Below are 24,342 nucleotides of genomic sequence, written 5' to 3'. Positions count from 1 at the left end.
AAATTATAATATTGATATGGCCATTATTGTATACCATTTCTCTGCCCTTGCTGCAGATTTAGCTAGTCTCGAAATAGCAGAGAAATGCCATGAAACCCAGAATGCTGCTGTGTTTTGTCACCAGTGCTGGCTGACATTTTTAGTCCTAACGCAATGATGCGCCTACGGCACTAATCCGAAGTGCACCTTTGGAGCTCCGCCCAAGCAAGAAAAGTCAACTCGAAGCCAGCTGATGGCGATTCCATTGGTTTTCTGTATTATCGACTCTCCAAGAGACAATGTTGTGAGTTTCATTCTGCCTTTCGTGTTTAATTTTGTCAGCAACATCCCAAAGACGGACTGCCTTGCCATGTCCTGTCCACAAAATGTTATTTATCCATAAATCACGCAACTGTACACAGCATGAATTATATATTAGACATGAAGAATGCAGGGGAAAATAGACCATTTTATATTGCAGCATGTTTTTGTTCATGTTTTGCATGACAATTCCAATGGATGGAATTTGGCATTATGGAGTTGTAAAATGTTTCTCTAAATTAAAGAAAAGTTTTTACAGTTGTTTGATATACATTTGATTTAATGTTTAATGTATGTTTGTGTAGGCCAGTGTTAATACCAGTTTACTTTTAGCTACTATTGAGCTACTATGCCCATCTGTGTGTATTAAGGCGTGGATCAGCTTTAATATTGCAAACAGATTTTGGCCTCTATCAATGTCATTGTCTGCATCATTTCCAATCCCCCATATATATATATATATATATATATATATATATATATATATATATATATATATATTATAAATATATTATTTACAATTATTTAAAAAAAAATATATATATATATATATATATATATATATATATATACACTACCGTGTACTACTCCCTTTACAGAACAGCGCAAAATGGCCAAACCAGAATAGAAAGAGGAGTGGGAGACCATGGTGCACAACTGAGCAAGAAGACAAGTACATTAGAGTGACTAGTTTGAGAAACAGATGCCTCACAAGTCCTGAACTGGCAGCTTCATTAAATAGTACCCGCAAAACACCAGTCTCAACGTCAACAGGGAACAGGCAACTCCGGTATGCTGGCCTTCTAGGCAGAGTTCCTCTGTCCAGTGTCTGTGTTCTTTTGCCCATCTTAATCTTTTATTTTTATTGGCCAGTCTGAGATAAGGCTTTTTCTTTGCAACTCTGTCTAGAAGGCCAGCATCCAGGAGTTGCCTCTTCACTGTTACTTTGAGACTGGTGGTTTGCGGGTACTTTTTAATGAAGCTGCCAGTTGAGGACTTGTGAGGCGTCTGTTTCTCAAACTAGACACTATAATGTACTTGTCTTCTTGCGCAGTTGTGCACCGAGCCCCCCCACTCCTCTTTCTATTCTGGTTAGATCCAGTTTGCACTGTTCTGTGATGGAGTAGTACACAGCGTTGTACGAGATCTTCAGTTTCTTGGCAATTTCTTGCATGGAATAGCCTTACTTTCTCAGAACAAGAATAGACTGACGAGTTTCAGAAGAAAGTTATTTGTTTCTGGCCATTTTGAGCCTGTAATCGAACCCACAAATGCTGATGCTCCAGATACTCAACAAATCAAAAGAAGGACAGTTTTATTTCTTCTTTAATCAGCCCAAAAGATTTCAGCTGTGCTAACATAATTGCAAAATGGTTTTATAATGATCAATTTGCCTTTAAAAATGATAAACTTGGATTAGCTAACACAACGTGTCATTTGAACACAGGAGTGATGGTTGCTGATAATGGGCCTCTGTAGATATTCCATGAAAAATCTGCCGTTTCCAACTACAATAGTCATTTACAACATTAACAATGTCTGATCAATTTGATGTTAAGTTAATGGACGAAAAATTGCTTTTCTTTCAAAAACAAGGTCATTTCTATGTGGCCCCAAACTTTTGAACAGTAGTGTATGTATGTATATATTTTCTTTTCTTTTTAATTTTCCCTAACCCTACCATCCCTAATCTAATTGGAGTAAACTAATGGACAACAACACACAGTAGGCTTCTACTTCAATCTTATACATACTATATACATTTTATGGACACAGTATATTTTACATTAGTTAACTAATGTTTGTTTTTAGTCCCATCCTTCAGCTATCCTCAACCCCTCCCATCTATCTCTATTTGACATATATTTTTCACTGTGCTGTGATGTTTCACAAACGTTTTGAACCTTTCTATACAGATTATAAATGAAAGATTAACATTTTTGCTAAGAGTATTATTACAGTATATTATAGATTTGATTGGCTATGACTTTTTAGATCACCCAGCAGTGCTATCTGCAGAGTTAGCTCCAGGTAAATGTTGCAATTCTTCAGCCATTCCTGAACCTGCGACCAAAAACAAGCTACACATGGACAGTAGCAAAACAAATGATCTAATGATTCTGTCTCTTTGCAGCAAAATCTGCAGAGCTGGGATGGTTGTATCCCCCGTGTATATATTTTATTTGTTATTGGTTGCAAGAGTTTTGTAGAATCACTTAAATTGTAAAAACCTGAAGTTTTGAATCCGGAGTGGTTTTGTGTGTCAGTTCATAAACCATGTGCCATGGAATAGGTACATCGTAAATCTCTTCCCAACTCTTTTGCAATCTGTATGGCACAGCTGTCAATTTTTGGTCCTTGAATTCAACTGGATTTCTTTCTTTTTTTATCGCAATTTTCTTAAATCAATTTTGGTATTTCTTGCAGAGCTGACAGATTAGTTTCTTACTTTCTCCCCTTAACACTTGCCTCTTCCATTTTTGCAGTAATACTGCAATTCGTTTTTTGTAATTTTGGATAGAGCAGACATTTCAACATGTTTTTGTTAGCTGCATGTGCAACGTAACTCCTCCAGTCCTATTTATGATATAATTTACAAAATATTATACCGTAATCTTATATTTGACTTTAACCATAATATTTGAAGTAATGTTTGTTCTGTCTTTTCTGGTGGAATAAACTGAAATTGCAAACAACTTTCTGTTTTGGAGATTATTTCATTTCCAAATATCCGAAAGTGAGAGGTTGTAATCTGAATAAAGGAAAGAATGTCCGTTCTTGAACACGGGTGATCCATTCTTGCTAATCTGCTAGAGAACCAGTTTGGATTTAACTATAGCTTTTGTATGACTGAAGCCTTTACTGAGAGTTCTAATGCTTTAACCTCTTAATAGTTAAGAATTTCTTCATATGAATTATACAAATAGGTTGTTTAATTTGTGTGGGTTTGATGAGTAGGATTTATTGGTGCAGTGTGGTGGTCCAATCATTATTACTTTCAAAGTAGAATTTTTGACAGATCGTAATTTCCAATGCAAGACAAGTATCCTTCACAGGGGGAAAACAAGTAAAACATCTCTAATCTGGGGAAATCTCCTAAACCCAAAGTATTTCCATTCCTCTTGGCAGCTTTTAGTTCTTGAAGACAGATGGAGGAGATCTAGTGAACCCCCACACATCCATTTATTGTTCTTTATAGACTAATCATCATTGATTAGCTGAACCTGCTTAACCTACTGATATTGTGTTTCACTTCTGTTTAACTTTGATACTTTCAATTCCCGTCACTCTGTGTACCAGACTGTGACCCTTACACAGGTACTAATATCAAGTTGCGTGTCCACAGAACCTAACCGCAAACTTCCTGATATTCCACTGAAGGTTTCTGTTCCATTTGAAACGCAGAAGACTTAAGAGAAACAATGCAGCAGATGGAGAACATTTACCATAATAGGCAGAAAAACTAACTTTGTGACAAAACTCCATCCCCCTCAGGTCTCCTCCTTTATCTTTACACACTCGTATCTGGAATCGTCTTCAATACCATCGTCCATCTCTCAGTGATAGAATGGCATAGAGCCTAACTGGGTTGTGGGTCATGTTGGCCACACATTATAATCTCAACACTGATGCTCAACACTGGGAGAAACGCTTAACACTGTTTCTAAGCTTACAGTTGATAAATACATACATGAATTACATTTTTCCTATATCATTTCTATGCCTGTCAATTATAAATGTACCATTGTTACATTTTTACGGCACAACTCCCACCAAAGAGAAGCCCCATTTTCAAAAGTCAACTGTAAAATTCAAAATGTGTGCATGGTACTGCGTCACCACCATATCAGTTGTTGCCTGTGTTTCCGTCGATGTACTGCAGGTGTTATATAGGCGCTCCATTAAATGAAATAAAGAGAAGCTTGTAAAGCTTACAGTTCCTTTTAAGAGAATAAAGCTGCTTGTCAAACTGTTGGGCGGAGGAAGGAGGAGGCAGTGCTCAAACAGCCTGGTAGTCAATTCATCAGGAGCTCAGCTCTCACATGGACATGATGTGAATTATGGGGGGGAATATAAATGGTAGCTGTAGACCCTCATTGAAGGCTTCCCTGTGATAATGTCACACCGGAGAAACAGACTGACTGATAACAAGCTGGTCCCTGTAGAAGCCTACTGCAGAGAGGGAAAGGGGAAAGAGAGGGGAAAGGGGAAGGGGAAAGAGAGGGGGGAGGGCAGAAAGGGAGGGAGAGTGGTGGTAGACACAGACAGACAGACAGACAGACAGACAGACAGACAGACAGACAGACAGACAGACAGACAGACAGACAGACACAGACAGACAGATAAAAGGAGAGAGAGAGCGTGAAACAGAATGACAGGGAGAGAAATATATATTCTCTAGAGATAGAGAATAAACAGATCGACAGAGAGAGTGATATAGAAAGAGAGATGAAGAGAGAGATGAAGAGAGAGAAAGAGCGATGCCAGGAACAGGTCTTTGGGTCACGCAAAGGATGGGCCTTATCCCCACCTCCAATCCCTCTGGATTTCTTTCTGTTTGAAGTCACATCTGGGGTGAATTTCCCCTCCTGAGCTGAGTGGAGAGGAAGTCTTAGTCTAGCTGTTCGTAGCCTGGATGTGGATTTGAGCTAGCGCCTACCTCCCAGGCTATAGCTCTCTCTCTGAGTCTCTCCCTGTCACCAGATCAGATCTGCCTGCTGTTGTCCAGACCTCACCTCTCAGTATGTCTGCATGATGGACACATGGCTGGCTACTACTGCCTGAAAGATCTGCTGACATTATATTGCTCAGCTCTCATAGGGCCAGGAGTGTTTCCTGTCTTTGTGCAACAAGCTCTCACAGTCTCACTGCAGAATTAGACGTTCAGGAAAGTTCTCCAAATGTCAAATTTTGAAGTGTTTTTGACACAGTGAGTTGACTTCTGCTGCTTTGTATCATTCCATTTCTACAAAGGTCAACTTTTTAAGATAAAGGTTAAGTTTAGGCACTCCTTCCGAATGGTTAAGGTAAGGGTTACGGTTAAAAGAAATGTGTCCACGACTGGGATTGAACAAGCAACCTTCTGATCCTCAGTCATGGGATTCCAACTATCCTGCATCCCCGTCCTTAGTGCCCTATCAAAACCCAAGCCTACTTGATAGGGATAGCACTCACTGTTTCCCCTAGTATAATTTCGACATCAACCTTGAACAATCTCCCTGCTTTGTGATCTGACCATAAAGAAACTCTGGACCCAAAAAGCCAGTTGCCCTGGCATGATCAAATAAGATAGGCTATAGTCAGGAAATAGAACATCTCTTTGACAAATAGTGTTAAGTTTTGGATTGCCTTACCTGTCCAAAGATTTATGCACTAATTCCCAACCCAGAGTTTACCTCTATATTAATATATTTCCCCATCAAACTGTGTTCAAACTATTTCAATGATTTTATTTACTTTAACTTCACATACATTTCAAAGTAAGCGTTTGGATATATATAAAACAAATTACATTACTTCAATATTGTAATGTATTTGGAAATATGCAGACAGGTATATTTTAATGTCCAAATATTTAAACACTCCCATGCATTTAGAAACAAGTATTTGAAAATAGCTTCAAAAAGTAGGCTATTTATCGGAAAATATTTGGAAATACATTCAAATACTTTAAATAAAAAGAATTGATTCGGCACCACATCATTTGAAAATATTTAATAGACAAATACTTAAATACTCATGTATTTGAACCCAGGTCTGTTCTCCTGATGAGTTGATTCATTATAGCATTGACTCCTAATTAGGGGAGGGTGGAGAAAGACCCTGTGACATCAATTAAACTAGTGATTTCATTTGTATGGCCAAATTCACTGCTTGCTTATCTCCCGAGAGTATCCCCAGAGGATGTCTGTAGCATGGAGTGTGTGTGTGTGTGTGTGTGTGTGTGTGTGTGTGTGTGTGTGTGTGTGTGTGTGTGTGTGTGTGTGTGTGTGTGTGTGTGTGTGTGTGTGTGTGTGTGTGTGCGCGTGTGTGCACGTGTGTGTGCACGTGTGTGTGCACGTGTGTCTGTGTGCGCATCCTAATTATAGTTCTAGTCTTCTGTGTCTTGGGTTTTCCACTCAGCATGACCCAGTAACAGTGGATTAGTTGCCCGATTTTTAATGTGCTAATTCGCTTGTGTGGGGTTGTAACTGTTCTAAGACTGATTGAAAAGATAAAGTACATTTCTCAGGATACAGTATGGGGCTACATTGTGGGGCTTTGATAGCTCTACCTTCTTATTGTCCTTCGCAATCTAAGTCTTCCCTCCAACAAGACAGGACTTTGGGTAGCCCTCTCCTGCAGTCAAATTACCTAATGCCCTCATGGGTGGAATATTAATCATATTTGTCATAATTTCGTAATTAATTAAGCATTTCAAAAAAGCTGCTGAAAGTCCGGTGTTTCTATGTCAAACGGTTTTGTTATATTTCAGTCTTCTATTATGTATATAAAGTGTAATATTGGGATGCAAACTCAAAATTGAATACATTTTAAATCTATATCTGACATGGTACAGGTGTTTTCTTTTTTGCAGATTACATATTTTCTTTTGATGAGAACAGTGGCGATTTTAGCATTTAAAATAAATAATAATAATAATTTAAAAATGTATGTATTCCATCAAAGCCACTACACAACACTTAACAATACATTAATTGCACTATAACGGTGACAAACGTTGCCCACAAACTGTTAGGGCCTAAATAAAGCTGCCCCAACACTTTACCACTGCTACATCTGGCTATCAGCAGAGCCTTGTCTGGCAGCGAAACAGTTAATTTAGCCTCATTTACTACCTTTTTAAAAAATATAGCTGATATGGCTGACTTGTTGAAACAAATGTGATTTCTACTGACAATTGAGATAAGGCAATTGGCATAAGGGGACGACGATCGGATAAGAGATAATCCGTACTTTCGATTAAGACATTAATGAGCGAGCTAAGACGGACGTTGTCAATATGACTATTTGTTCAGCACTTTTGAAATGTACAGCGGCAGAATTCAGAACATGGGCTGCTCTTACAGTATTCTCCCTGTACACCAAGTCAGAACCGTAGGATAAATAACAGGGCCATATGAGCAGACAATGAAAGCTCTTACAATATTCAATGATTACATTTCTCTAAAACAGGCTATAGGCTACATGTGCATGTGCACGTGCACCAACAAGTCAGAACAGTAGAAAAAATTAAGAGTGGTAATTGGACCAAATTATCAGGGTGAGGCGTGTGGTCTACTAACATCTTACGGCACAACATACACTTCGTATTACTTTCTTAGCTGCAGGATACATATCTCCCTGGCATATTACATCATTTATGCAGCAGCATACAAGACATTTTTGAACTCACCTTGTGCTGTGCTCGCTTCCTTCCAAACCACTCATTGTTGAATTTGCAACTTCCACCTTGTTGTGTAATGTTTATGTTCAATGGCCGATGAGCACCAATACAATTTATCAATAATTTCTCTTCATTATTTCTCTTCACATGACAAAGATTTGCCAGTAGATTGTCGACTTGATTCATGACGATGACCGCTCGCTAAGATTTTGAAAGTATGAAAGTATGATGTTGACATGATCAGTCAAATCAAAGCTACTGTACATATAACGTGATTTGACATCATTTTATCTGTGGCCAATGACCTTGAGCCTTCTTGGATGGGCACTTCTAATGTATCGCTATGTCAGCACCCAATTGGCTTGGATTTTTGAAGTTTCCCCATGAGTGACAGAACACTGAGCCATTCACGGCCAACGCTCCATATTTTCCTCTGGCTGTGCCTCCACCACAGAAAGCACTGAGCTAGGCTGAAACAGCTGCATTTTGGAGCTGCCTTACTCAAGAAAGCAAAAAAGAGACCATGTTCGTATGCGGCTTTAATAACTCAATGATGTATATATTTTTTACATTGTTTGCCAACTGATATTTAGCACGTATTAATGACAAAATAACAAGCAAAACAGGCAAGCCCTTCAAAATGTATTTATTGTTTATTTATTATTTTTCCTAAAAATGTGGGGCATTGGATGAGAATATTTTTTTTAATCTCATAATGCAGGATTTTGATACAACATAAACTTAATCCACAGTATTTGTGAAATTAGGATAGCTATATATTCTACACATTTACCTCCCTAGAACTTGTTTAGTAGCTGGTATTTCCTACATGAGTTAATGATATGTAATATCTAATTCTTTGTTCACGAGACCTTTACCGCCTTCTCCCAACTCCCTACTGAACAAGATTACCGAGATGTGCAAATAAAATGTTTACCCCCATATAGCTTTCGCTAAGGCAATAGCCCTCACATACCAATCTGTACCATCTGGTCACTGTGGTTTTCGCATTTACCATTTTCTACCCCTTAGCTTTCACTTACTGCCACAGTGAGTCGTCCCATTTGAAAATAGTCTCGCAAACATCCTCAGGCGGTCTCCTATGGATCTCTAACATCAGAAGATTTGAAGCACTACACTACCCAGTTCCTGTTGAGACTAGGCTGGTGAATCACACAGCGCCTTTAGAACATGTGTGCCCTCTTCCAGGTTTATATTAGGTAACACTTTTTGGGGGATAGTAGATTTTGGGATAGTTGATGTCCTAGAGACTAGCTACAGACAATCAGTAACATTTCAACTAACTATCTACTAACCTTAACCCTTAAATGAACCCTTCCCCAAACCTTATTCTAAACATAACCTTAACTGTAAGCAAGCAGCTGCTTATCAGCAGATAGTTTGATGATAGTGTGACCATCTGTAGAGCATCTATCTGGACTATCCAAATAAAGTGTGACCTTCTGTTATTATATTTCTGTTTTAGTGTACTCTTTCCAGAGGGAAAGAGGGAGAGGAAGAGGGCAGAGTGAGAGAGAGAGAGAGAGCGAGAGAAAGAAATAGGCAGAGAGATGGAGAGGAACTGAAGAGGAGTAGGGAGAGAAGGAGGGAATGGGGTTTGTGTGAGTGATTATGTAAGATCTATCGATTAAAAGGATCCCCTTTCGTCCCTCATCCTTCACAGGGCTGCGGTGCCCCAGAAGATAACTCTCTTACCTCGTTTTCTCTCTACACCCCCCCTCTCATCTCCCATCTCTCATCTCTCACTCTCTTTCTCTCATCCCTCTCTCGCAGGTGGAACAGGGCCCAACCCTGGCGCCTGCCACCCTGCGCAGATTAATTGAAGCATAGCGCTGTAAATTAATCACATATGGCTAATATCTCTCCTCTCTGCTTTGCAGGGAGAGGGCCAGAATCACCTCGCTCTATTCTTCTGGGAGTCAGTCAGCAGTGACTCTCAGGCCACTCAAAAAAATGACAAAATAAAATAAATGAAAAACTGTATTGCAGCAAGGTTCAGTAGCTGGAGTCCCACTATATAATTTAGGACTTTTCATTTTGTATTACGCGGATCCTCCGGTCCATTCTCTCTCTCTCTCCGTTCATAATGCAAAACTCTAGATTAATTGCATTGTTCCAGGTAAGTAAAAAACAGTGGAAAAACCTGTCCGATTGCATTAAGATAAATTGAGTGATCATAGTTTTAGTTTCAATAGTTATTTTTAAGGGCCACTGCCCAAAATAACACTTTACTGGGGAAGTGGAAGATGGCTGGACAACTGGTCATCATTAAGGGTTAATGGAGCTCATGGTCTAATGGACTTCAATGAAATGAAATATGTTCATGAAAGTGCAATAAGAGATGATCGAAGACTAAGCAACACAAGGAACTTTGCAATGCAGTGGCAGCAATAATCATACCATTAGTATGTTGATACACGTGTAGGGTTAAGGTAAATGTAACAGTATAACTTTAGTCCGTCCCCTCGCCCCGACCCGGGCGCGAACCAGGGACCCTCTGCACACATCAACAACAGTCACCCACGAAGCATCGTTACCCATCGCTCCACAAAAGCCGCGGCCCTTGCAGTGCAAAGGGGAACCACTACTTCACGGTCTCAAAGCGAGTGACGTCACCGATTGAAACATTATTAGCGCGCACCACCGCTAACTAGCTAGCCATTTCACATCGGTTACATAAACACAAAGCAACAATGCTGTAACAATGTACTGATTTTCCTCTCAGATACTCAGTATAATCTTGTCAATGATACGGGCTGTCAACTCTTTGGAGGTTTAAACTCTCTCCCTTTTTTTCTTCCAGTCATGGGTTTGATTTGTTGCTCCTAGATTAAATTGCAGAGATTTGCGATTGGATAATATTCCTATAACTAAGGTCTGATATCAACAGTCTTATAACTAATAAGAACATTGCTGGCATACAAAGTTCCAGTGCACTGTTGGTTCCCCTTATCGTCTGTCTGATCAACAGTATTCATTGACTTGCCAAAGGCCCTGATTGCATGGTTACAAATTCATGTGGTAGATGTATTGGCTTTGATATGAATGTTATGTGGTTTTGCCCATGGGGGCAGTTCCATTAGTTAGATTTTCCATCTGTCTGAAGCAAGACTGAACTCTTCAGCTTTGTCACATTACATTTTCTTTGCGAATTTAAAGCTTTCAAACAATAGACTAACTTAAAGCTGCAATAGGTAACTCTTTTGGCAACCAGACCAAATTCACATAGAACTTTGAGTTCTTTGTCTGTCATTCTCATTGAAAGCAAGTCTAAGAAGCTGTAGATTTGTTCTATGTTCGCTATTTCTACACTTCCCGTTCTTAACTTTCGTTTTGCGCCTTTTACTCTTTGTTTTGTACGCCAACTTCAAACAGCTGGAAATACAATATTTTTGATATTTCAAAGTGTTTTAGATTATAGAATGATTCTCTACACAATGTCTGCTTGTTTTGTCACAAACTGAAATTAGGCGAACTATTAGAATTTTAGCAAACAGGAAATTGTGGAGCAATTTCTGCATGTTGCACAATTCAAGTGTAAATATTGACATTTGTCAAGGAATTTGTACTTTCTAAATGATGTTTCTAGTTGGTGGCTTGAAATGATTTCCCTATTGAATCCTATATCTAGGAGTACGATGCTAAGAAATCCATGCTCTTGTACACCAAAAGGAGCGGAGACTTCGTTGTGGTATATTTAGATTCAGTAGCGCCCTTGTTCTGCGTGGTGTATTTACTGCTAGTACTGTGTACTATTGTTATCTGTCAGAAAAAAACACCTTAGAACACGAGAACAGAATCAGATTTTCTTGAATTGATGTGCCATTCAGCCCATGTGTTCTATGCAACGTTTCGCCACATACAGCAAGCGAGCCTGGTTCTGATTAAACATAATCTTGATGTGTGTAATGCATATACTAAGCGCCATGTCCTTCCTGCCGTGCGCGTGCACACACTGCCCACACACATTTGTCATGCCGAGCTACTTGTTGAGACTTTTGTTGTGATTAATGTGGTGGTTTAGGGTGGCTTTAGCGTGATCACTGCACTGTCAAAGCAGTGTGTAATTTCGCTGTGCACGCCGCAGTTCTGCTGAACCACATTCACATTAACAGCAGGCACGAGGAAAACAAACTGAAAAAAAGAGCAAAAGCAAACTCATTTAAACCGCAGGTTGGTCGGTTTGCGTCCGCGAAACGGTGAAGTGGTATTCCCACAAACAGTGAACCCCTTTGTTCTCCCCACGATCTTAGTTCCCGACACTTTTATTTGACATCGTGCAGTGTCCTGCCCAACAACTGTTGTTAAAGCATCTAAAGTCCCCTTAACACATGTCTGCAGTGTGAGATTATGACTGTAATAAAACAACCTTGGCTCTGTTTCCCTGAGAAAATGAAAACAATAGTCAACACGTGTGAGGCATGTCAAAGATTCCCCCTGCGTTATTTAAAACTGTTATGGCAGGTAGCATGGCGGGTAGGAGCATTGGGCCAGTAACCGAAAGGTTGCTGGATCGAATCCCTGAGTTGACAAGGTACAAATCTGTCATTCTGCCCTGAACAAGGCAGTTAACCCACTGTTCCCCGGGCACCAATGATGAGGATGTTGATTAAGGCAGCTCCCCGCACCTCTCTGATCCAGTGGGGTTGGGTTAAATGCAGAAGACACATGTCAGTTGAATGGATGCCCCTTTCCCCAATTAGAGTGAGCAGGTATTTCTCATGAGTATCTGTTTTCTCCTGGGTGTCCAGTGACTTTGAGGTGAAAAGCCTGGGATTGGTAGTCAGAACGGGGGAAGGCTCGAGACGTGCACATGGAAGTGTTTTAGAGATATTTTGTGGGGGAGGCGGTTTGCCAGAGAGATGTAGGATCAAACAATGTCCTCTTAAATGTATCTTTTGTAAGGAGAGTTTTAGCACATGTGCGTTCCTCTGTAGCTATCTGTGCATGTCTGGACTTTGTGGGGGAACGATAACTGTCGTGTAGCACAGGGGTTGTGTTAGAAAACCCACCTCAGGACTTGAGCGTTGGCTTCGGTCCAGTTCAACTGACTGGCTAACAAGAGTAACTTATAAATGGAGCCCTTTATGCTGTCTGTACATGCAAACACATACACACGCATGCTAGAATGTAACGCCCCATTCACATCCCAAATTTGCAGTCCGTTGCGTTGCAGTCCGTTGCGTACAACATTGGATGTTAAGCCAATTCTATTATGTGACTATAGCCTCAAGTTTTAATTACGAAAAGTTTATTGTGATGTTAATGACATTTGTTTATGAGGTGTAGCTACACCATCTTCAACCTAGCCTAGCTTTTAGTTAGTTAGCTATCGTTAGCTGCTCTGTGTAAACTAGCTTGCCTTGCTAGAAACTAAGAGAAAGAAGGAACAAGAATTAAACATGTTTTATTATCACCTGAAACACTGTATTATCACACAGACCTCTCTTCCATCTTGCGTTATGAAACCCTTTGCTCATCCGACCAGTAGAGGAACGAGATTACGTGAAAAGGAAGTATGGCCAACTGAAATGTGTCAGTTTGGGTATGGGTCATAAGCTCGCAAACGCAGGCACACATACACACATGCATGCACACAGGTAATCACTCATTCACACACACGCACACACACACACACACACACACACACACACACACACACACACACACACACACACACACACACACACACACACACACACACACACTGATGAGTGCAAAGACACACACATGCACGCACAAACCGAAACACAGACACACACACACACACACACACACATACACACACACCACTGCCTGCAGGTGTGAGAGAAAGTAGTGCTTTCAACTCCCCAGCATTCATCACAGCACTTCAGTAACACAGCCAGAAAGTCATTGTTATTACTCTTACAGAGAGGAATCCAAGCCCCTCATAGATAGACAAGCTGAACTATGCCAAGAATAGGGAGAGGTGGGGGGGAGAGAAAGAGATCACAATGGTGATAGGGAGGAGGAGAGACCTGTCACTTCTCTTGCTGGAGTTTTTCTTGGCTTCTACACTGGATACAAGACAGGGTGAGGTAGAGCAAACAGTACCGCCACTGAGCGTGCCCAGTTGAGCCTACTAATCTCTCAACGCACTCCGACCTATCCGGCCCACTGACAACATTTAATTACAAGCAGGCTAGTGTCAGGCGCGCGCACACACACACACACACACACACACACACACACACACACACACACACACACACACACACACACACACACACACACACACACACACACACACACACACACACACACACACACACACACACTCACACTGAGTGTCAGGTAATTCCTTGCTCTCCCTCTCTCACACTTCTCCTTCCCAGGCAGCAATTACACCCTTTCGCTCTTGTCAACGCAGCAGCGTTTTTCCCTGCTCTGTGTAGCCAAACATCTCCCTCTACCCTGCCTCCCTCATCTGTCACCCCCCCCCCTCAAGTAGAACAAAGGCCAACTGCTCCATTACTCACTTGTTCAGTTTAACTTAACAATGAGAGCCTAGTGTATTGGCTCTGTTGAAGCTAACATAATACAGTAATTCTACACCTAGAAGTTGATAGATCTAGGATCAGGTTCCCTTTCACAAGTAGTTCATTGGTCTATTAAGGTTTAAAGCACATAATTGACCTTCTGTGTCACGAGCTGATCAGTGTCTCAAGGCATGTTGATTGAGAATACATTCTGTTGCGAAAAACGCCCTCGGGAAGACCATGAAATCATCCACTGGATTAGCTCATTCAATTTGATTTATTTGAATAATGACTCGTTTATGACTAGCCAAAGCGGTGGATACTGTATCAGGGTGAACGGGAATTCACTTAACTGAGATCAATCAGCAGTGTTTCCATCTGTTTTCTCTGGTTTCATCTGAGACTACAATTATTATTTATGGACAAGATACATTCTGAATGCAAACAACACCTGACTTCTTACCAGATAAAGAAGTTGTAAAAAACTATAAAGCCATTGGATTAATAAGAGCATTTCCTGTAACTAGACAATCAGCTTTTGAAACAACACAACAATTACACTTAGTTTGATATAGCTGTCATCCAGGCGTTTACAGTTATTTTCATATATTTTCATAGTGAAGTATGGCTTCAGGTGAGGATACACAGTAGGCCTTTAGAATAGTGCCATAGCATAGGACCTGATGGATGAAAACATACATTTCAACAGGGATCCTTCCTGTGGTCATTAAGGGATTTTGTGAAAGCTACTTGTCACCTCCTTAATACTCACAGTACTTACTGGGGAAAAAAGCCTGATTTGATTATTCCCTAGCGTTGTTTACCGAGCCAGCCAGAGCCGATAAATACCAAAGAATAACTTCACCCTCAAACTCTCCCTCTTTACCCACAGCCAATTTCCTCCAATGGGAGCCGATTCTTTTTGCTGGGCTTATTGAGGCGGATGCCACTCTGGCTTTTACACAGTGGAGTGAAAATGAGGGATTTCTAATGACTGTGCACTCTGATAGTCTTCCAACGGAACAGGGTCCAAGGCCACTCTGCCCAAGGCCTCTAACTCCGGAGCTCTAACTCAGCACAACTCATCACCAGCCACATAACTCTCCCTACTCTCCACCAGGCCATAGTAGAATACCGGAGAATGGAAGGAAAACCGAGCTGCTCGCTGTACTCTACGAGTGTTAGCAGATGGAGAGAGTTAATGCCAGTCTGTAACTGAAGAATATGTGGCGTACTCGGCCAAAACCCTAAAGCTTATTATATCTCATTATGGAGATTTCTGTTGTGACAGCAGGAGAATGTTCAGGTTGTTGATATAGCTTTTTTGGGGGGGGCCGTGAACATCTGCAGAGAAAAACTGTGGTGGTGTTGGTGGTGGATGCATCGGAGAAGACAAACACAGTACCATGTATACTCCAGTGTACTGGTACATTTGTTCATGCTAACCTAAAGCACGAGTAATGAGCACTTAAATGTGTCGCGTCAAAAATGCTAATGGCCTTAAAAATGTTCACGGTTTTAATTGATGGAGTAATTAGTGGTGTGTTTGTTGAATAACGTCCAAATCGTTTTCTTGAGAAAGTAATGTTTCTTGTTCCTAGTTCAAGGATTTAAAAAAAATAACACTTTTGTCCTTGGTTAAGGGCTAGATAGTTTTGTATATGCTTTTTTTTGTTGTATTTCCGTAGTTATAAGGGAAATGTCAACTATATCTGTTTTATATAGTATGTGGAGTTTCAGTCTAATTTGGTTTCAGACGTCTCTTTGTGTAGTGTGTCTAGATTGCTTAAATCCTTTTTTTGTTTATTAATCAAGTAAATTAATGTACAGGCAGCTACTGTATATCTACAGTAAAACCTTCTACCACCCTAATACTTTTATAATTCTAGAGATAGTGTTTTTTATATAAGGGGGATAAAAAAATATTTAAAATGACAAAGGGGGATGGTCAAAGGCACATTTTTGACAATTTAAACAAATGATGAATACCCATTGATTCTTGAAGAATATCGATTAAAAATGCCTTGTACATTTATTCAATGGGCGTTTCAAGCTTTATCATTTTTCAGTTTCTAATCTGGTTCCAGTGACAGGTTTGGTATAGTAGCCTATATAGACAGTAGACACTGGGGGGCTATTTTCTCAGGGCCAACACTTCATCTCCTCTCCCTGAGTGAGCATTTGCTCTGTGTAAAAGGAGAACACTTGACCCCTATTGTCTCCATGTACAGACATATTCCTCTGTCTGGGTAATGGGCTTATACATATAGATGCCAAGACACACACACACACACTGGCATGCCTGCACACACACACACGTGCACACGTAGGCACATCAGCATGCACATACACACACACACATACGTGGGAGTGCATCCACAAACACAAGCCATATTACAGAGATGCACACACACACACACAAAGTCAACAAAAAAAATATCATTGACGTACCACACCCAGGATGAGCGTGTTTTAAAGGCATTCTTTCCATGTCATTTGACTTGCAACATTCAACTGAAGCAAAACAAATTCCACTCATGAGTGCATTTGAAATAGCGCGGCACAAAACAGACACGCCCAGGAATGTCGTGTCAACTTGCAAAGACCTACCGATAAGAAATCTTGAATTGATACAGTATTATGTTCTGAAAATAGCTACAATAGAAGTAGTGTTGGAATTCATAGTCTGTGTGGTTGTATGGAGATGAGAGAAGGGTTTAGTAGATAATGATGTGGCTTTACACAGTAAGAGGATAACTTTAAGTTTTAATCCAGTAGGAATTCACTGGTTTTGCTCGAAATGTTCTTTGTAAAAACTGCTTCTGTTTCTTGCCTTTTTGTATCGTTTTTTTTCTCTCAGTTTAGTGCACTTTTCCTGTAGGCTAGTGTCTGTCTGTCTGTCTGTATTTTTTTCAGCAGTGCCACTGGGCTTATTTTTCCCTCTGTCTGTCTTTCCTCTCGCTTCAATGGGCCATATGCTTCAACAACATGTGGGAGGCAGGGAGACATCTTGGGTGGAAAATTGATTATAACTGGCTGATCCAGGGTATATGTGTAATGGTGGCCGAGACTGCCTCAGTCCCACAGTGCAATGTCACCACAAGCTATCAGCCTGAGCGCTCTGGGCTTTGATGCTGCTCAGTGCATATTCTGAGCCGGTAAACCTATATGCCCCAGGAGACCAGGTCAACCAATGGGCCCAGAGCCATCTCTTCTTCTTTGATATTGTTATGGAAAAGTGGCAACAGACAGATTCTTTTAGGGGCTTGATGTTGCAACAGCTAGAGCTCAGCAGAAACAAAAAAGGGTGACTCTTCTAGCTACGCTGAGTGTGAAGGAGATGTAACTGACCGCCGTTGTTTTAGTGCCAACACAAACTCACTCACTTCTTGGAATCTTTTAATGTGCCATAATAAATTGCAGTAGAAAGCAATTGCTGGGCGATATGCTGAGGGGTTTGAAATGGAATCCTGTATCATGTGGGGACGACGAGGCACCCTCAAAGAGAAACGCCGGGGTCCCTGGGGGATTCTGGGAAGGCCATCCGATCCCACCTCGAATGAGCTGAGTTAGTGGACACGATACAGCTCTCAGAACTACAGGTCTCTGTACTGTCTGACTGAACATACACACAGACGTACACACATTCACACACACACACACACACACACACACACACACACACACACACACACACACACACACACACACACACACACACACACACACACACACACACACACACACACACACACACACACACACACACACACACACACACACACACACACACACACACACACACACACACACACAGGGACAGATGAACCTTGACATGTGTAGTCTAACTACTTCATCACGCGATACAGCAAAAAACCCTCCCAGCAAGAAGAACATTCCAGCAAATGACAGCCCTGATCTGCTGTACCCTCCAAGAGAGATGTGAGTAAGTAAGCCCATTAAATATGTCTCTATAACTCTCACTTGCTAAAATCACCCTGGTCAGCCCAAGGCTGAGACACTCCCTCTGATTGGTTGGCTCCAGTTTGTTTGAGTTTAAACGGTGGGTCGTTGCCGTGGCGTTGGAGCCCCGCTGTGTGGCAGTCAGCCCTGTTTACTCTAACTCCAGGTGGCATTAGCGATATGCATTAGGAGCCCTCTGCCCTCATAATGGCAGAATAAAAGTGAGCCCCAGCGCTGTTGGGCTCAGATGTAACTGGATAAAGGCTGTCAGAGGCTTGTCTGCACCGCAAGTGGAAACGCAGACAGGATCTAATAAGGAGGTCCAACCCGCAGCGATTCAGACAGAATCAAAACAAAGGGGCTCTGAATATGGGCCCTGAGGGTAAATTGGGCCCTTCTGGGCCTAAACCAGTGCGGGGCCCTAAGAGCGATTTGGATTGGGAGCGCCTTCTGAGTATTGGCCCCTTCTGCGTATAGGCCCCCTCTGCGTATTGGGGCCCCCCTTTAAATCTGGACCCCCTCTGCATATAGCGGAGCACTGCTGACATGGGCTAACTGAGTGACTGACATAACAAATGGAAAACTGCTGATGCACCACAGATTTTTGAAATGACACCTTTGTATTCCACTTTTTCTGATTCGGTTCGTAAAGAAAATGGTTGTGGGCCACTTAGTGGCCGCATTTTGTTTCATTGAGTCCAGCTAGCCGATTCGGGATGGTAGCCCACTTTAGGAATATAGACAACCACAGTCAGTCAATGTCTTTTTTATCTGTATTCAGACAGAAGGATGTTTTCTCTTCTTCTCTTCTATCAGGGATAACATTATGGGAATAGAAACCACCAAAAAAGGATTGGGGAGGGGAGAGAGGCAGAGCTGGGTCAGCGTGAGGTATCTGATTGCTCTGTGTGTGTGTGCGTTTCTGAGTGCGTTCATGCGTGTGTTTCTTTTTTTTTTATCCCAGTACAATGTGTGGGAAGACAGACACTGGTCTAAAAGACCCATTCATCCTGAGTCATGTTTCACTAGGGCTGCAGTGTCAGGCTGAGAGAGAAAAATAACAGAGCCTAATATCCTCCATATGTCCTAGCAGCCCCATGCAGGGAAACAACATCCTGGCCCTGGCTGCCTCTCCTACTGCCTGATCAAAACAATACCTCTTCCTCTCATCGCTGCTCCTGTCCTGCTTACTGGTGTTGGATGGGAATAACTAGGAAAATATATGCGTAACCCTCCCCTGACATAGCGCCTCGTTTGATGTGGATTATTCAAACACATGCACTTTCTCTCCGTTCTCGGAGCAAAAACACATCTGACTCATTAAGTTTGAACAGCTCTGACAGAATATGAATGAGACCAGCCAGTCAACAAGTTTTGTGGACCTGATTTTTAAGTCTGAGATAAGTTGGCTAGTCAAAACCTTTCTCTCAGATGTTGAGCTGGAGGGCTGTCAATTATTTCAAACGTGGTGTGAAAAGAAGGTGTCTAAAATGACCTCTTTTTATTCCTTAAAAAAAAGCCGCTGATCTTTAATGAATTCACAAGCAGAGCTCCTCCACGGTTGGGCTAATGCGTCTAAATGTTTTTCTTGTTAATTTCGATTTTAACGTAAGAGTATACAGCAGTCAGATCATGTCAAATGCAACAGATAAAAGCCCATTAAATTAACAACGCCTCTCACTGATAAGTAGAAGTGAATAATTGCTACGCCTCACCAAATATTTTAGATTTTTTGGGAAAGTGATGCAAAATTATTTAAACAAGATATCAAACGTGTGTACCAGCTGACTTATTAAGTTTGAACACCTCTGTTTCTCACAGTGACAGAATATGAATGAGGCCAGCTAGTCAACACGTTTTTGGGACCTGATTTTTAAGCCTGAGATAAGGTGGTGTGTCAAAAGCTTTCTCTGAGATGTTGAGCTGGAGGGCTGTCCATTTTTTTGCCAGTCAAAAATAAGGTGTGTCGTGGGATATGATAGTTGAGCCTTGCTTTGCTCCAGGCCAGGTCTGTGGGTCATGTGAAAATGTGAGTGGCTTGGCTGGTATTACTGGCTGCTGGAAGACAGGCAGGGAGAAGGGACAGTACTTTCTCCCTCTGGCTGATAAAAGGCAGAGAGGTGATCACACTGCTGCCCAGGCCTACAGCCCTCTGTTGGGATACTGCCAAAGCAATACACACACACACACACACACACACACACACACACACACACACACACACACACACACACACACACACACACACACACACACACACACACACACACACACACACACACACACACACACACACACACACACACTACTAGATTTAGATGCACTATTGTAAAGTGGCTGTTCCACTGGATGTCATTAGGTGAATGCACCAATTTGTAAGTCGCTCTGGATAAGAGCGTCTGCTAAATGACTTAAATGTAAATGACTACACACACACACACACACACACACACACACACACACACACTCCACCCCCCCATCTCGGGCCACAGGAATAAGAGATCTGCCACAGCCAGGTCGTCAACTGAGCCTGCTATTGCAATCTGAACGCAGCCGACAGACTGAAACCAGAGGAGGGCAGGTAGCAAAGCTTGGATGAGCATGTCCAGGCCTTTACATTATAAGCCCTTGGCAAGAGAACAACCAAATGTATAGGCTTGCACAAGGTCCACAAAGTTTATCTAGGATATGTGCTAATGTATTTGTTGACTAAACCGCAATGAATTCAGACTATATCCGTGATGAATGATATGGAATGGAATAGATGTTGCAACAGCAACATGAATAATGACTGATGGTTTAGTGTCTGATTGAGAGTGGAAGAGGCACTAAGGCATGAAGGGGGAGTCGGTGGTCAGTGGTCAGAGACGTGATGCCTGTTAAATGAGTCCACTGTGACGGTGGCTGGACAGAGGAGAAAATAGAGAGAGCGAGAGAGAGAGCGAGAGAGAGAGAGAGACTGTGCGGGAAGCCTTGGCTGCTGGCAGCTCGGAGCTCCGGAGTGCTCTCTTGGCCGCCTTCTGAACGTTCCAAAACAAACAACAATGGCCCGTCCAGCCTTGCTGCTCACAGCCCATAAAATGACTCTCAGAATTCAGTCAGTCACAAACTACTCTGCTCTCTGGATATCCATGCTCCAGCCAAGAGAGGACGCATACAGTGCAGTTATCACGAGAAGGCTAAACCATTTTCAGTGATTAATCTGAAAGTGAGTTAGAATCAGATAAAATAATGTTTTTGTGTTTTTATAGATTCATCTTTATTTTTTTATAGTACATAAAAATATGTTTTAAAAATCCTATGAAAATATATAAAAATCATTGACGTCTAAATAAACAAAATTCATATTTTTGAATCTGGTATTGGGCTCAATTTTGAAACAATCCAGTGGGCAAAAACTGGTGGAATCAAAGACGTTTCCATGTCATTCCAACCAAAAAATGCAATGTAATGATATTGAATCAATGTGGAAAACCGATTGGATTTGAAGAAAGTCATCAACATATGGGAGTTTTGTCTTTTTTTCACCCAACTTTTAACCTAAATCCAATTACACGTGACATTAGTTGACAACTCAACCAATTAAAACTAGCTATTGAATTGATGTCTGTGCCCAATGGGAACTAATTAAATGTGGCTGATGGTGAAAATGTAAATAATCAAATGATTTGATATATTGTACTATGCTTATGCACTATTTTAGGATCCTACCTTTTCAATTATTCAGACACACAACATTTATATTTTATTTACATTCATCTGTCATCAAGTTCCAAGGAAAAGTTAGCTCACAAATTGTAGTAAAGTATATTTTCCCACATATAGACTTTTTAGGTCAATTACACATTATTCCTTCCTTTAGCACTAATGACATTACCCGCTGGTATTTGGTTCTATTTCTCTTTCATCTGCTGGAGGCCATTTCTCTCTCCCTCTTTTTCTTTTTCATCTGCTGGAGGCCTTTTCTCTCTCCCTCTTTTTTCTGATGCCCAGAAGAAGGTGAGGGTTGAAGGCAGTAGGTTATAACTCAGTACGGTTCCTTATGCCTGGCTCTCAGTTTGCCATGTATGCTCTGCTCTCTCTGGCCTCCCTCCCCGCATTTCTGGGCTGTGCCCTGAGTCCAAGTTGCTGCTCTAGACAATGCTTGATTCATGACTGAGTTTCCCGACGGTCATCTGACTCAAGATACTAATGGAGATTTCGGTCATGCACTACCGAGGCACCTAAAGCGAGGGTTGGTATGACGTATTCAACGTAGAGACCTGTAACTGTTCTTTGTAGTGGTATCAAACCTCCTACCTAACCTGATGCTCCTATCACGTAGCAAGTAGCAAAATGTTGTTCTGATGTCATAGTTACATCATGATTAAATAGTATGTGAATAGAGTTCTGGTTTCTGAGAAATGTGTTCATTGAAGGTAGGGAAAATACAATTTTACATATACAACACAAATATTGTGGGGTTTGTTCAATAATGATTCAATAATCAAACTGCAGTTTTGGCAAGGGCCTTATGAGTTCCTGCTTTTTCACTGAAATGAAAACTGTGTGAGAACCCCCAGTGAAAACATAGTGTGAAAGAAAGTATCTAAAATCAAATCATAACCTCTTTTTATCCTTTTTTTAAAAAGCCACTGATCTTTAATGAATTCACAACCAGAGCTCTTCCACGGTTGGGCTAATGCGTCTAAATGTTTTTCTTGTTCATTTCGATTTTAACGTAAGAGTATACAGCAGTCAGATCATGTCAAATGCAACAGATAAAAGCCCATTAAATTAACAACGCCTCTCACTGATAAGTAGGAGTGAATTATTGCTACGCCTCACCAAATATTTTATAATATTCATTTGGAAAGTGATTCAAAAATATTTAAACAAGATATCAAAAGTGTGTACCAGCTTTTACGATGTACCATTATCTTCACAATTTCCAGGCTACTCCTAAGAGCCTGTCTTTCTCAGCTACCCAGAATAATACCCTACTTTATCAGGCTATAAAAATACCATAAGTCATTCTAGGTCAAACAAGTTTCATTGGCCAAAAATGCATAGCTCAAACTGTACAACAGTCAGTGAACTGGAAAAAAAATGGCCAATGCCTTAAAAATGCATAGACTACTGTATCTAATAGCACCATTTACATTTTAGAATATAGCTTCCTTGTATTCAAATCCAGTGGCTCCCTTTCGGGAGTACGTTCTTCCTTCGCTCAAACTCTACCTCTTTATACAGACGCATTGATTGGTTTAATTATGATTGCACCGATTAAGTGTGTCTTCACTGCTCTCCTAAGCTATCTCAGCCTGAATCACAAAGAACCAGGGAGTTTGAGTTTGGAGCTTTGCTTTAAGTGCCGTGGGGTGTTGTTAGTCTCTCTCTCTCTCACTCTCTCTCACTCTCTCTCTGCTGTTACTTTCTCTCACATGTTGTCAGACACTCATTAGAAGAGGGGCTCTTACCGTTTTTGAGGCAGCTGGTGGTCAGATCAGGGTCAGAGAGAGAGCGGTGACCTCCCAGAGTTACACACGCATCCCAGGACAGCTCCCGGACGGCAGGGTAGTGAGGGCTCGTTATCTTTAAAGAGCGCAGCGTCTGTCGGGCAGCATGTAGCAAGCGGCAAACGTTTGTCGGGAGGAAACTACAGGCACCAGTCAGAGAGGCGAGAAAGAGCTGAAAGAGAGAGAGAGAGAGACAGAGCAGGACGCCGGCAGTCGTTTCGCTTCCTCCTCTTGTGTGAGGAGTGTATGTAACTTAACCCCTGAGCAGCCTGAACCTTCACACACCGACACACACAACCAGTTCGAACCCGTCCAACAATGGTTGTCTTTTTTTGTTGTTGTTTAACTCCTGAGAGTGGCGATGAGCTCACCGTGGTCTCGTGTTTCAGGGCTGGGGTGTCTTGGAGGAATGTGAGAGCAGGCTCACGGAGAGGCAGAGGCGATGGAGAGGTCAGAGGGCACCAGAGGGCACCTGGGGGAGTTATCAGGGGAATGATGGGGGGGAGTCCCAAGAGATTCACTGAGAAAAAAAAAGAGGAGTTAGGGACTGTTCGACATTTTTGGAACTGGGACCCGGAGAAAAATGGGGGAGGGCCATGTTTTTCCAATTTCAGTCAGGGGAAGGGTTTAGTATTTTTTTAATCTAGTCTAGTAGAGGGTCATGTCATTTGTA

At 41.5% G+C, this 24,342-nt stretch overlaps 1 protein-coding gene across 1 annotated transcript in view; it reads right to left on the bottom strand.

Moving 5' to 3' along the window:
- Positions 1-23,969, bottom strand: part of LOC129817257 (leucine-rich repeat transmembrane protein FLRT2-like) — a 35,469-nt gene extending 11,500 nt beyond the window's left edge. The window contains exon 1 of the mRNA XM_055872314.1: positions 23,631-23,969. The gene's annotated coding sequence lies outside the window, so the exon portion shown is untranslated. The remainder of the gene's footprint in view (positions 1-23,630) is intronic.
- Between the last annotated feature and the right edge of the window lie 373 nt (positions 23,970-24,342).

Source organism: Salvelinus fontinalis, chromosome 20 (assembly GCF_029448725.1).
Source record: "Salvelinus fontinalis isolate EN_2023a chromosome 20, ASM2944872v1, whole genome shotgun sequence".
Taxonomy (NCBI): domain Eukaryota; kingdom Metazoa; phylum Chordata; class Actinopteri; order Salmoniformes; family Salmonidae; genus Salvelinus; species Salvelinus fontinalis.
Note: the sequence above shows the minus strand (reverse complement) of the source record. Positions and strands in the feature narration are given on the sequence as shown.